The sequence below is a fragment of the Haliotis rufescens genome, unplaced genomic scaffold, assembly GCF_023055435.1.
Source record: "Haliotis rufescens isolate VD_foot unplaced genomic scaffold, xgHalRufe1.0.p SCAF_4, whole genome shotgun sequence".
NCBI classification, from domain to species: domain Eukaryota; kingdom Metazoa; phylum Mollusca; class Gastropoda; order Lepetellida; family Haliotidae; genus Haliotis; species Haliotis rufescens.
This window is the reverse complement of record NW_025964112.1, coordinates 7,750,694-7,765,311: the sequence shown is the minus strand read 5'-3', so window position 1 is coordinate 7,765,311 and position 14,618 is coordinate 7,750,694. Positions and strand designations below refer to the sequence as shown.

The following is a 14,618-nucleotide window of genomic DNA, read 5'->3' as shown; positions in this document are numbered from 1 at the left end:
GGTTTTAATAGCTTTCATTTGGCAAAAATATTAAGCGTGTTCATTGAGGTGATGTTATATTTATGACAGAGGTGTAAAAGTTATGAAAATTCATACTTATGAACATGCATAAACTAATGGATCAAATTACCAACACCATTACCGTAATACAGGAAGTGATATCTAAATGATCTACTAACTTGAGTTTCATCACAAATCTTACATTTAACATCTTAGTCATGAATATTTGATATTCTGTGGGGCTGGAATAAAATGCATGCTGACGTCCTAAAAGAGATGTGATATAAAATATGTTATTAATCAAATGTCCCCTTCTTCTACTGGAAAGAAATTGCATGTCTTTAAGCAGTACCCTGTTTCTAACAAAAATCTCCTGTTTCTAACAAAAATCTGAGCCCCCCCCCCCCACACCCACAAACATTAAATGGTGGGTCTGTAACTACAAGAATGGATGGGTAAAGGAAGTTTCAGTCTTTGTTGCTGAATGCAAGTGCAGTAGGACCTTGTGCATAATGACATAAAGGCTTCAGCATCTTATCTACACGTACAATCATTATTGTACCAGTAACACTGACAATAAAGTTGACAGCTGAATTACATTAAATTTCGACAATCATTAAGAAACTAATAACATTGAAGCTGCAATGTTTTCATACAAAAGAATAACATTGAATTTGTATCGCATAAAAAGTCCCTCTTTAACATTCCATTAACATTGAATTTGAAATAATCATGTACAATTTTCACAATATTTAACACTGGAGCTACAACACTTTCATACATACCAGTAACATTGAAGTTGCATCACATGAAATGTCTTCTCTATCTAGTATACCAGTAACAGTGAAGCCAGGGATAGAAATTAACAAAGAATGTCTATAAGTGGCCCGAATGGCGATAACATATAGCATTACCTCTCCAAATGTTTCAAATTCTACTATAGCCCTTAGGATACAAAACTAGTCTGGGCTAGCTGGCTTGTGTGAATTTCTTAGCCACCTTATTTTCAAACATATAGTGGTACCCATAAAACAGAAGCCACATCATTTTCAAATATGCAAATAACATAGACACATGGCAGATTCCACACAATTTAACCATCATAGACACCTTCCTACTCTCAGATATGAACACAACACAGATATGTTATAAATGATATGCAGAAGTCAGATTCAGCTCGTACTGACTTACACTGCCCAAGATGATCAATATTGCACACACCAACACACATACAGCAACTTACTTGACCAACGTCCACTAAGGTATTCCACAGCTTGCTAAGATGACTTACAGGTAATAACCAACAAAGTGACCATACAACGTGACTGTACCATCAGTAAATGCTATACAGAAAGAAACTCTGTCACATCAACACACCAACACACCTCCAAAATCTGCAACATTGATCCGTGACAACATGACACATACTTACACACAATTACCGTAAAACATACCAAGACGCTGTGATTACCCATGCATGCATCATCCAGACCTCCAGATGGCTTTTTGAGCAATTGAGTTTTCACTCTAGGGTTTCTCTTTTAATTGGGTTGTGACATTTTTCATTGGGTAACCAATATTTTTTCATTCACCTATTCATCACTCTATTGGGTTTTTCCCAAAATTAGTGAACATTTTAAGATTTAAAAAAAAATGAAATAATGTTTTAGATGTATATAACTTTCAAAATATATAGGCTTGACTCGGAAAGTAAATTAGCTCATAGTTGTGTTTCGGAAATTAGGTCCTTTGTATGTATGCTGAAAAATGAAAAAAATTCATTTGAAATTTACGAAAGCTGTTTTTATACATTTGAGCTTTTCATTTTATGCATGCGTTTCTGTACGCAAGTTAATTGAAACTAATTGGGTTTTTAATATTTTGGGGGGGTACTTTACACAAATACACTGCTTATCAGTAGCTCTGATCATCACTGACCCAGTTCAGGTGGGAGAACCTTTACCAAAATGATGACAATAAACCAAGTACTTCAAGTCCATATATTTGATCTTCACATGCAAGCATATTGTGAGAAATTGTATCAGTACAAAGACAGTGTTCAAATTAGAGACAGCATAACCTGAGACATAAATGATCAATTGGACAGGTAATGTTCTGAAGAGTTTTCCCTTTTCCTTTGACAAAAGTCATTTCTGGACACTAATAACCCCTCATCATCTGATTCAACAACCTCTGGTCTTAAATTCTACATATGCAGTGGACATTACTAAGGGGGGTCCTGGGGTCCTTGAGGTTTGATGCTATGATGTGTGATGCTAGGGGGCCATCTTTATAGCATTAGGGTAATGCCCAGGACCCCTTGTCTTTCATGCTTAATTTCACTACACTGTCATCCTTATCACCCTCCTACCTTGGCAAAATCTCAAACCTTATGGTTGAAGAAGTATGCATGACAATCTGTCACTCACAGACTCTGTTATAAGAACATTACACTACTGCTAGCTCTTGACAACTGACAAAACCTATTACAGTTGCAATTATGGCAATTACCTTGCTGAATTTTCACCCAATTTTCACTTGGTTTCCTAAAGGTTTTCCAAGCTGTCAAACATGATATATATATGACAATGATTTGGCCTGAAGGTACATGACCTAAAACATCTGTGTGAAGAGAAAAGGTCACTTTCAAGAACATGAACATTTGAAACATTAGACTTTTTTCTTGGTCTTCAAGTACATGGATTCAGACTTTGCAAAACATTTATTTGCATCAATTAAATCAAATACTTCAAGCATGTTTAGTCTGATAGCATGTATCTTGTGGAAGTTCATTCAAGTGCCCCTTGAGACGTGTTCTTCTGCATGTCTTATCTTGCCTATAGTTTGTTTCTACTCAAGGACATGCTGCTTTCCTGATGTGATGGAGGGAAAAGATGAATTCTGGGGTACCTGGTTCTTGAATAAATGGATTTGTTTTTAAGTAAATAGATGCGTAATGTAATCTGCCTGAAAATATACATAGGATTGTTAGTCCAGACCAGACCTAGTCAATAATGAACGCCAGCATTTGAGAGATTACACTTTGTATTGAATCCATTGTAAATCAAAAGGACATTACCAGGTACCACATTTCATTAATTTGTAATATTGTTAGTCAAAATTATGTCACTGGGATTTGATGTAGCTGTCTGGATTAATAGGTCTCAACACATACAGACTGAATTAATGTTATTAAACAGCCAATCAGAAATATTACCGCATTATCCCCGGAGTTTTTTTGTAAAAAAACAAATCTGGACCAATCAAATCAGAGACTAAAACAAAGCATGGTCAAAGATCCACATCACTTGAACATGATCCCAACAGAATGGTTTCAATACAACACTGCCATAGGGAACAGAAAATAAGTTTATAATAACTGACCACTACTTCCACATTAATTAAAGACTTTTATACTTCAAAAGTAAGAAAATATTGAGTATTGAGTATATTGAAGCTGGTTAAATCCTCAATTCTGACCTAACCCTGAAGAAAACGGAGGCGACAGTAGATTGTGTCCCTGCTGTACACATACCTCAAGTTATCTCATACTAACAGTTAGACATTTTCCACAATAGACCATGCTGTGATATTTCAATAAAAATGTCATAACCAACAGATGACATGATAAGTCAATAAGTTGCACTTCTCTATCATCAAGTAGGTAACATACGTGATTGTACATTTGCTGTAAACAAAGCAGTTGACTACACATCAATTGTTATGCCAGCATGATGACACCAAGCAGAACAAATAGTCATTTTATCTTCAACTGACTAGATTTCTAACATGTACACCAAAAGTAACATTGTCCATGCAGAGTGAATTAGGTCTGTCACAGTTCACAATGCATTGATGTATTTATCCTGATATGATGCACGATACGCCTACCAGTGTATCAATTTATGTTTTAAGGCCATTTCAATTGTCCAAAAGTAATATTTACATACATTTTACAATACCCTGGCCTGATGACTTCTTTGGCTAGCATTACCTTACAGCCTATCAAGAAACAAAATGCTAACTGATGTCATCATACAGTAGAACTAGCAACAACTTCTTGCTGTCAGGGTCACAGAAAACATGGAGAAGGCCACTTAAGAATTATGCACATTCAGTATTCCGATACACATATTGTTTGTTTTTAAATGCCGCACTCAGCAGTGTTCCAGCTATAAATCTGTCTGCAAATAATCAATTCTGGACCAAACAATCCAGTGGTTAGATCATGAGCATATATCTACACAACTGGGACACAATGACATGCATCAACCAAATCAGCCAGTCTGCAGGACTACCCGATCCTGTTCGTCCCCCTCTTAACAACAAGCAAGGGTGGCTGAAGATTAATTCTAACCCAGATGTTCACAGGGTTATCGTGAGGTGTGGGTATTGTGACACCCTTTGTGGGAATGTTCATGCAACAACGTTCATCACTGTCTGTACCATAATAGATGATAAGTTGCTCCTTTTAATATTTCTCCAAACATAATACTGATCATGCTGGTAGAATTTATGCAGCATTCCCAAGAGATAATTTATATACTCATATACAAACCAAATGAGGAAAATTCATCAACAAATTGTGACTTTTTCTCTGCTGAAATACAACTGTTAAACCTGCAGTATAAATTTCTATATGCCTCCAATTAATTACCACATGTCATCAAGGTAAATTCGTGAGGCAAGAGCATTTCTGGTACAGCTGACAACTACAAATTGGCAGTTTCTACAGACCAGCTGTTACTGAGTTTGAAAATTGTGACTGTAGCTTCTAGTGTTCCAGGAAAATTAATAGCTGTGCTGACTCAACACTGTTTTGTTTTCCATCAAAGTTGCTCCAACATCCGACATCACAAAAACAAACAGCACACTTTTTCAACCATGGCTGGATGCATAGAACCCATCATCCATGCATTTTCAACATTAAAATTAACTTCAGCATCTTGCACAATTTATACACAAGTAAATGAAGGTAAGTTCATGAACATATTTCTCACCTGTAACCTGTCGTGCAAGTTTTACAGTACAGGGTCAATACAAATGAATGATTATCCACAGGTGAGATGCCAGAGAATAGCATACATTCCAGAGTAACAGCTCCTGTCACAAACGTCTCACTCCATAGGTATAGATTGCTCATTTCTAGCCTCAGCCATCAGACTATTGATTAATCTCATGCTGTCAGAGAGAGACGTGCATATGACTCCACATTTTGAAATGTATATCTGACCTTGAAATTGACATGCATCCGTGAAAACGCCTACTTCAGCAATCATTAATGGTAATCGTTAAGAACATCCTGATGAGAGCTGCTGTATATTGTATAACTGTTACTTGTCAAGTATTTGGACTGTCATTAACAGATAGTGTTTTGTTTGATGTTTCACTTGTAATGTTGTTTACACACAAGAGAAGCAAGGACTTTGATGTTCAACCCAATAGACGAGGAAAGAGATCTAACATTAACAAGGATGACTGTAAACAAAGACATGTAGGGAATAGTATCTATTGTAAGATGTGTTGGTTGGTTTGTTGTTTAACGCCACACTCAGCAATATTCCAGCTATATGATGGCGGTCTGTACATAATCGAGTCTGGACCAGACAATCGAGTGATTAATATCATGAGCATCAATCCACTCAATTGGGATATGATGACATGCATCAACCAAGTCAGTGAGCCTGACCACCATCTCTCTATTGTAAGACACATCAAAGGTACAAGAACATATTCAATACTAACAATATTCACTCGGACAATATAGCTTAGTTATGACACTTATCACACTTATACACATATCTGTATTGGTGTTATAATAATCATACAGGTACCTCTTCAATTCATTCAGATACTTCAGACACAAATAGGTACATGCATCAGGAAAATTTGGTTTCCGAATGGTTTTACAATTAACAAAACTTGTTCACTTAATAAGATATTCAATAGCCTTGGATCTTGAAGTTTTGACACATAAGATACCTTATTTCAGTATATTCAGTGATCGTACCAGATAATGGTGACCTTTAACAATGCTTACATTTCAAAAAGTGAATTGTGTTTTTGAATCTGAGTGCTGGTGTGACCTCCACAAACATGTTCACACTGTGTTAATCAGGATTGTTGGGGTTTAAAAAGAAGGCAGTTGCCTAGATAAAAAGGATACAGTGAATATTATCTATATCCATATCTTCATCCAATCCACCAATGGGGATGCCAGGTTAGAATAGATCAACAGACACCTATGCTTGTAAGAAAAAAACAAATGGAATGGGTGGTTAGACTCAGTGACTTGGTTGATTGCAATCCTTGATGTCAATAAGTGTATGGTCCAGACTCAATTATTTACAGATAGCTGTCATATAGCTGGACTACTGCCAGTGTTTAAAATACCTGCCTGCCTGCCTGACAGTCCGAGATGGTCTATTTTGCTGACAGATGGTTTCTAAAAGTTGCATACACTGATCGGGCTATTATTGTATTCCCTAAACAATGCTAAATTACCTAACTATTTTAGTTTTAATCTAATGTAAGAGGTAAATTAACTGTAAACACATTATTCATGAATAAAATTTCAAGGAGTTAACATGGTTAAAGTTACTAAGTTGATAATCCACCAATTTATTGTTATTTTCTGAGCACTAACATTACACAGTACTATTATTTGTTAACCATTTTGTTACTTTTGTTTGTCAGTCTAGAAAATTCTGGACTTGCAACATTCTATCTGGTCTGGTAACTCTGCCAAGTTGCCAGTCCAGTTGTCTGACTGACATTTTGGGGAATGTTATGCACAAATAACAAAATGCAAGAAATAGCAATCAACAGAAAACACATGTCTCAAAAATCTAGATCACAAACATAAAAAATGTCTCAAAATTGTCACACCAGTGGCTTATCAACATAATCAACAGAAGCAGCAACTAATATGTACACCTCAAGTGTTCATTCCATGAAGAAGAATCGACATGTGTTATTGCTACATCAGCAACAAGCTAATTCCTAAGACAAAATACATACAGAGACATAAAAGAAACCACTGAGATTTCAATTACTGACAAATCAAGACACCCTCGAGCCAGAAGGTTACCCCTTGAGAATCAAAAGTCAAATCACCCTGCCATTGATTACCAATTAGCACTTCCAGAGTTCCTGACCACTGTGTTTTGTTCCACTATGAAATGACATCACAAAATACTAAATTGGCCTCTGCAACAGAAGCCGTCTCTCCATGAAGCCCAAGAGAATCAGTTGCCCTTAGTCAGGTTTAGAAAAGATACGCGATAAAGCAATAATCAATATATAGGCACATTGTTTTATACCCTCTTTCCGTTCACACCATCACCTATTGATTCATCCTTCCAGAACACCCCCTTCTGCATATAAAACTAAATAGCTTATCATATTTCGGTTAATGCTGCAAACTGCATTAGCCACAGGGAGTCTATGTTATGGACATTGGCTCTCAGTTGACCGAAGCGGACTGACCGATTTGATCTACAGTTAACCTTCAGGATGGAGAGCTGCTCCCCAGAGGCTGATAATCCTGTTCATCGATCAAATCTTGCCAATGCTTACATACATAGTGCTGCAGCATTTTTATGGAGACTTGAAGAAAACAATGTAAGGAGTTCAATAGCTTGTCTCAGGAAACTTAACAGTGCGAGTGATATATGCATGGGGTGGGTGAGTGAGTGAGTGAGTGAGTGAGTGAGTGAGTGAGTTAAAAGATACAATGCATCAAAAATATTCTTGTAGTTCTGAGATGACCTTTACATTCTAGTGTCAGCATGCTCATAGCCCTCACAGACAAATGTGAAACCCAAGAAACTGGTAGTATGTCTGGAAATGGTGAAGCAAAGTATAGACCCCATCACATTAACTCACTGAGCCATTTTGTTATCAGTGTATGGGTTGTAGATGTTGATAGCACTAATCACAATTGGCAGTCTATCTGCTTGTGGTCTGTGGGAACAAGTTCCATGTCTGATACTGGCCAATTAAGATATGTTGACCACTGGTCAAGTGGGGTCAACGGAACACACACTTTCCTCTCCATTACCGACAGACAGTCTTTTCGGCCTGTGGAGGCCATGTTATCAAACAACCAAACCAGTTTTGATTTACCAGGTATGTTTAACATATCTTATCTGATAACATAAATATCCTGTGAAACATTATTGGTCCAGCCCATGAAGTCCAGAAGTGCCATCTTGTCATGGTTGTTACAGTTAGGTACAAGGGAATGGGCTACACACATTGTACCCATGTGGGGAATCAAACCAAGGCTTCAGCATTACCATCAATCACTCGCACCACTAGGCTACCACACAACACCTGATTTTCATTTTCAAAAGAACCTACCATTCCAGAGCCTCTGCTCTTCTGAAATCCAGTTTTAGCAGGACCTATGTGTGAGAGGGCAGGTTAAATACATCCACAAGTCTGATTCTGATGTGAAAAGTTGTAATAACTATGTAGTAGTACAACTATCATGTGTCATGTTTGTGGACTAGATTTACCTCATGGTCTGCCAAAGCTGTCACAGCAGGAAGTCAAATCAAAATCTGTCCAAATATCAGACAGCTTCCCTGCCAACAAATACCTTCAAATCTCCCAAAATAACCTTCATAAAAGTATTTCACAAAAAGGCTTCCCCAAGATTTAAAAACTATTATCTAATTCTAGCAGAAGATGAATGCAACACAGGCTAAAAAAAAAGCAAAAACAAGGTGCATTATTTATCTTGATGATGAGACGTGAGATCAGTGTGTTTGGCTAATGACAAGTCCCCACCTCGGCCTAACACAATAGCTTCCTTCAGGTGTGCTGCTGCCGTTGTGTCGACACCTGGTGACTCAGTTCCACTTCCTCTACCCTTCACACCATTCACAGGAAGTATTGATATACAACAGACATCACAGGCCTTTTTATTTACGAAGGCTAGTTTGTCAGGTTCTAACTTGGCAGTGGGATTTCATCATAACAGATGGGTGTTGACTGGTTTCGCATATGTAATTTGCTACTAGCAAAATCATTGTAACCCTAATGAATATTATATAAAGGGTGAGTGAGTGAGTTGGGTTTAATGCTTTGGAAAGTATTCCAATTATATCACAGCATGTCGGCTTGATGTGGATGAAAAGTATAAAGTGATGCAGGTTTGAAACGTAGACCACTTTGGTGAAACCACAATCAGGGCAAATCTGGATTTGAACCCACGATCAAAGGTTGCTGGCGTGCCCAAGGGATGCAACTCTGCAAAGCAAAATGCAGCACCTTATACGACTGGCAGAGTTAGAAATTGGCACTAGTCCTATAGCCCTTGCCAATCTGCCCAATAATTAAGATATCATAAGGACTAGTAGATATTTGCCATTTTTAAGGGTTTTGCTATATGTTATCATTATAAGGACTAGTGGACCAAAAATGTTAGTTTCTACCGCTGACTGGGCTGCCATGCCATAAATCAGGGTCCTGGATTCAAATGTAATAGCAATAAGCACGAAGTACCACGATGATCCCATGACCCATTAATTTCTGTTGCAGTATTCTGGACCCTGTGTAAACATGGCAGAACATGAATTCATTTTCTTTACAATCATTCATTAACATCCCAATGTATCAACAGGGCAAGTCTGGTAACCTCCCAGCAGGGCATGTGACTCTGTTTCAACATCATCCATGATTAATGATATATTTCAGGGTTAGAAATTAACGGAAGTCCACAAGTCAGAGACAAGTAAACTTCAGGAAGGACTGGTGACATTTCCTTGTGGATGCCCACTTTAACCATTAAGTTGCATCTCAGTAGCAGACAATCTTTTGGACTACAAGTGAACATAAAAATTAATTTCTAACTCTTTTATATACTCAGGGTACAGTTCATGGAAGGACTGCAGGTGTTTATGGATAAGTTTCATACACATGATATATCATGTGTCTTCATGTGTGGTGTTTACCTGCTACAAATAATAAGTTAGAATGTTTATACCGCCATGCTTTAATTCAGGAAAGATTTAATCATGTTATTTAAACTTTCATGTCAAATTCTAGGAACGTCACATTTTGAGAATTTTGAATCAGTTACTTATCTAACTGAAACCAGTTTGTATCAGATTAACCATTTTCAATATGTCAAGATATTCAAAACAACTACAGTGCAAGGTACACCTGGCCAAACAGAGCAATTAGCTCCACAGTACTTCCTTGACAGACAGTCATTGCATTATTTCCTGTTTAGCATGGACTTAATATTTCAATATAGACAGATATTTTTAGAGTGAGTGAGTGAGTTGGGTTTAACGCCGCTTTTAACAGTATTCCAGTTATATCGCGGCGTGTCAGCTTAATGTGGCAGGAAAGCCCGAAGTGATGCAGGTCTAAGAGGTTTACCACTTCGGTGAAACCCACGAGTACCGGTATGGTGCTGACAAACCTAGAAACATAATCGGGGCGAATCGGGATTCGAACCCACAATCATAGGTTTCTGGCGTGCCCAAGGGACGCAACTCTGCACAGCGAATCGCGGCGCCTTAAACGACTGGGCCACCCGTGGCCCCCAATATTTTTAGAAGAATTGGATAGTGTATACATCAGATTGTGACTATGTTTATATTGATAGCTTCATAAACGAAACAACAAATGACTTAATAATATTAAACTGGGATAACAAATAACAATTTGCACATTTACATTCACCATAACTGGTTATCCCAGTAATCATGGCAGGCCTTCACATTTTGCAGCTACCAGAGATAAAACCTTGTGAACTTTCAGGTTTTCTCTTTTTGTTTAAATGACACAAACTTGATTCAACAAAATAAGTTATACATAAAATTTGCATTATGATAAAGCTAGAAAGCACTCTTAAGTATTATTAATCATACAGCCCTTTGACAAATGTCATCTTAATGTAGATAGTAGCCATGCATGACTGTCGCATATCAGCATGTCTCTATCCACATTCTGTTACCAAGTCTAGGTGATTAAAACAGGTACATCCAAATAGGATACAATTCATTATTAGATAAAACAATCTTATGGTATGAAATTCTTAATGTTTTTGAAACAGAAATTCAGAGAAACTTTCAGGAGAGTAATCTAAGTACCTACTTTTGCAAGCTGTTTCCTCATTCCAAATATTTCGTACTTTCATCATGACACAAACAAAATGTATCCTTTTTAAACACAACTCATACATGAGTCTAATGTGTCATTACTTCTATGAGACCAGCACAGGAAGGAGTGATTCGTGTACATTTCCTGAAACCCACCGCCACTCATCATAAACATGAGCCCACACTTTTTAGAGATGTCATCTACACATTCTTTTCAAACATGCTGATGACTAACCATGTTAATTGATGAAGGAAGCCTTGAAGTCAGCAGTGGGATACTTACAAGTTTCTTCCTGGTTTACAGGTAAGACCGGTCAGTGTGTCGGGGATACAGCACGGCCGACTAATACTGTCATTCAACCTTCGAGGAACCCCAGGATGTCACACACAGGTCATGAAAACTGATGATTAGGAAAGACTTAAATACTACATGTGTATCTTTATGAGATCTAAAGAGCCAAGCATTATAGCTCACCTGAATTATTCTGGAATATATACATGTCATAAGATCAGGAAGTATTATCAAAAAGTAACAGAAGTTTCTAAACAACAGATATTCTTACTGCATCTACACTGAAATGCAGACTGATTCATGATTCAGACATGATTCATAAAGATTAAAGGTAGTTCTGACAAATATCACAAAACATATCAAACTGTATGATGTGTCATGGGACATATCACACTCTGGATATTGCAACTTCACTAGAAATAGTAACAGGCAAATTTTTTTTATAAATATGGCTTCCATGGTGGCCATGTTTGATACTTAACATTTTTCGCGAAATGTGAGTGAGTGAGTAAGTTGGGTTTAACCCCACTTTTAACAGTATTACAGTTATATCACGGCTTGTCATCTTAATGTGGGAGGAAAGCCTGAATTCATGCAGACGTTTACCACTTCGGTGAAACCCACAAGCACGGGTATGGTGCTGACAAACCTAGAAACATAATCGGGGTGAACTGAATCCCATGTTCATTCAACTTCTGGACTATGGGTTATTGTGTTATTAAAACTTGTTTGGTAGTTTATACCTACATAGGCTCTCAGAAGTCAACCCTTAGTAGATATAAAAATATCCTGATAAAACCTCTCATCATGATTACAACACATTGTTTTGTTTGTTTGTTGTTTAATGCCGCACTCAGCAATATTCCAGCTATATGACAGGGGTCTGTAAACAATCAAGTCGGGACCAGACAATCCAGTGATTGACATCATGAGCATCAATCTTCATAATTGGGATATGATGACATGCATCAACCAAGTCATTGAGCCTAACCACCCGTTCCCAGTAGTCCCCTCTTATGACAAGCATGGGTTGCTGAAGACCAATACAACACACTGATATCTATGAGAGAAATAATATGAAAGACACATGATAAATGGATATATCAATACCAATACATTAATACATCAATACTACAAATAATTGTATCCATTTTGCACATTTCCGATTCAATTTTCCTCAATACATCAAAAAGACGAACAAATTACACAGCAATCTATCACTGAGCTGTACAGTAGGCACTAGCCTAGGTCTCAGTACCGACCCTGAACCATCTTAAACCCTTTGATCAAACACATTTTGTGGCTAAAACATTTTAAAGCATTCATTATGTACTAGTGATCTGATTACTACTGGCTGTAGAGACAGAACGAGATTATTTTTGACAAAATGGAGACACTTTCTTGAATTCAAAATACCAGTAATTTTCATCCTGGATCAATTTTCAAGATTAAACCTAAAATGAGACAGTGACGTCAGCCCAGACCAGCACCTCAATTTCCAATCGATTGTTTCATCATCCTGCCTTTACAATTTGAAAATAAGAAAGCCCAGAATGAAATCAGTCAGACACCTCACAAAACATTGAGAAATGTGTCATGTCTTTCACAGCATTTAGCAACACAGACCAAGAAAGAGCTTCACATTAAGTGCCAGTGTTGTAATTCAAACCAAGCCTTTTGCCCGACATGCCAAAAACTACTGAAAACTACCCCACCACTGGACGATGTCAAATACAGTGGACTAAAATAACTTCAAAAGGTTTTCAGGACACAGCATGAACATCTACAGCTTTATGTTTCCATTCTATTTGAATGAATGCTCATATCAATAAACCACAGTCTAGGGAAAGGGATGAGTGAGTTGAACAGTATTTCAATTATATCATGGTGTCAGCTTGGTGTGGGAGAAAATCCCAAAGTGATGCAGGTTTCAGATGTCCACCACTTTGGTGAAACCTACGAGTATGGTGCTGACAAACCTAGACACATAAACAGGGATAACCAGGATTCAAACTTGTTATAAGGGGTTTCAGGCACACAACTCTGCATGAATTGTTAGATGGCTGGACCACCCATGTCCCTGGCTTGTGATGAAGTGTGTGAAGTTCTCAACTGACATGAGAAGGTAACTACTTTTACTCAAGACAACATTTGACGCAGTCATGTAACCTTTTCAGATTGCACAATAACATGTACAAAAGCCAGAACCTTCATTATTGTGATCTTAAAATCCATTGACAGGGTTTTTCAGGGTTATAAACTATCATTTTTTGTCCACGTGTCCTTACAATAACACATAGCAAAACCCTTAAAAAGAGTAAATTTTTACTAGTCCTTATGATACCTTATCTAGTGGCCATTTTAGCAAAGACTACAGGACTAGTGCCAATTTCTAACACTGATTTTACATATCTGAGTGAGTGAGTGAGTGAGTGAGTATAGCATCCTGATAACAAAATCATGGTGGATATTGTTGTAGTGATTTATTATATTGAATATATCTTATCAGTGTGAGATAAACATTTCACTTAGTGGATGATGGCACCACACAATCTACCATGGTCAATCATCAGCACAGTGTACTAGCCTAACAAAATATTAACAGGCAGGGACTTCAGGCCAGCGGTTATAGGCACAGGAAGTACTGCCTGCCCACATGGCCTAAGTTGAGCTTACACCGCAATATGTCTATCACATACACCATAATCCTGACCTTACAGCAAACGTATATGTGCACAAACTCTAATTTCATTTGTGAGTGAGCTGGTGGAAATAAACAGCTCATGACACTGTGGAAATAGCTGTGAATCACAGCTGCCTCAAAGGCAATAAACCGACCATGTCTAATCCAGTGGAAGTCTATCTCTCACTAAATCATGTTCGTGGCTATCATAATGCAAAGTTATGTTCATATTTAACCTACTCAATACACTAATATTATTTCAAAACTTACATGAACAGTTTAACATAAAAATCACTCAAAGAAAAGTTTATGTGACAAAAGTGATTAATAATCCAAAACTTGCACCATTTGTGTCAAGTAAGCATGTTAAGTACTTATTTGAGTGAGTGAGTTGGATTTAACAATGCTTTGAACAGTATTCCAGTTCTATCATGGTGTGGCAGACCTAGAAACATAATTGGGGCGAACCAGGATTCAAACCCGCAGGCATAGGTTTCTGGCATGCCCAAGGGACGCAACTCTG

The 14,618-nt window shown here is 37.5% G+C and overlaps 1 protein-coding gene across 3 annotated transcripts in view; it reads right to left on the bottom strand.

Annotated features, from left to right (window-relative positions):
- LOC124135861 overlaps positions 1-14,618 on the bottom strand; it is a 141,080-nt gene that overhangs the window by 107,802 nt on the left and 18,660 nt on the right. The window lies entirely within an intron of this gene.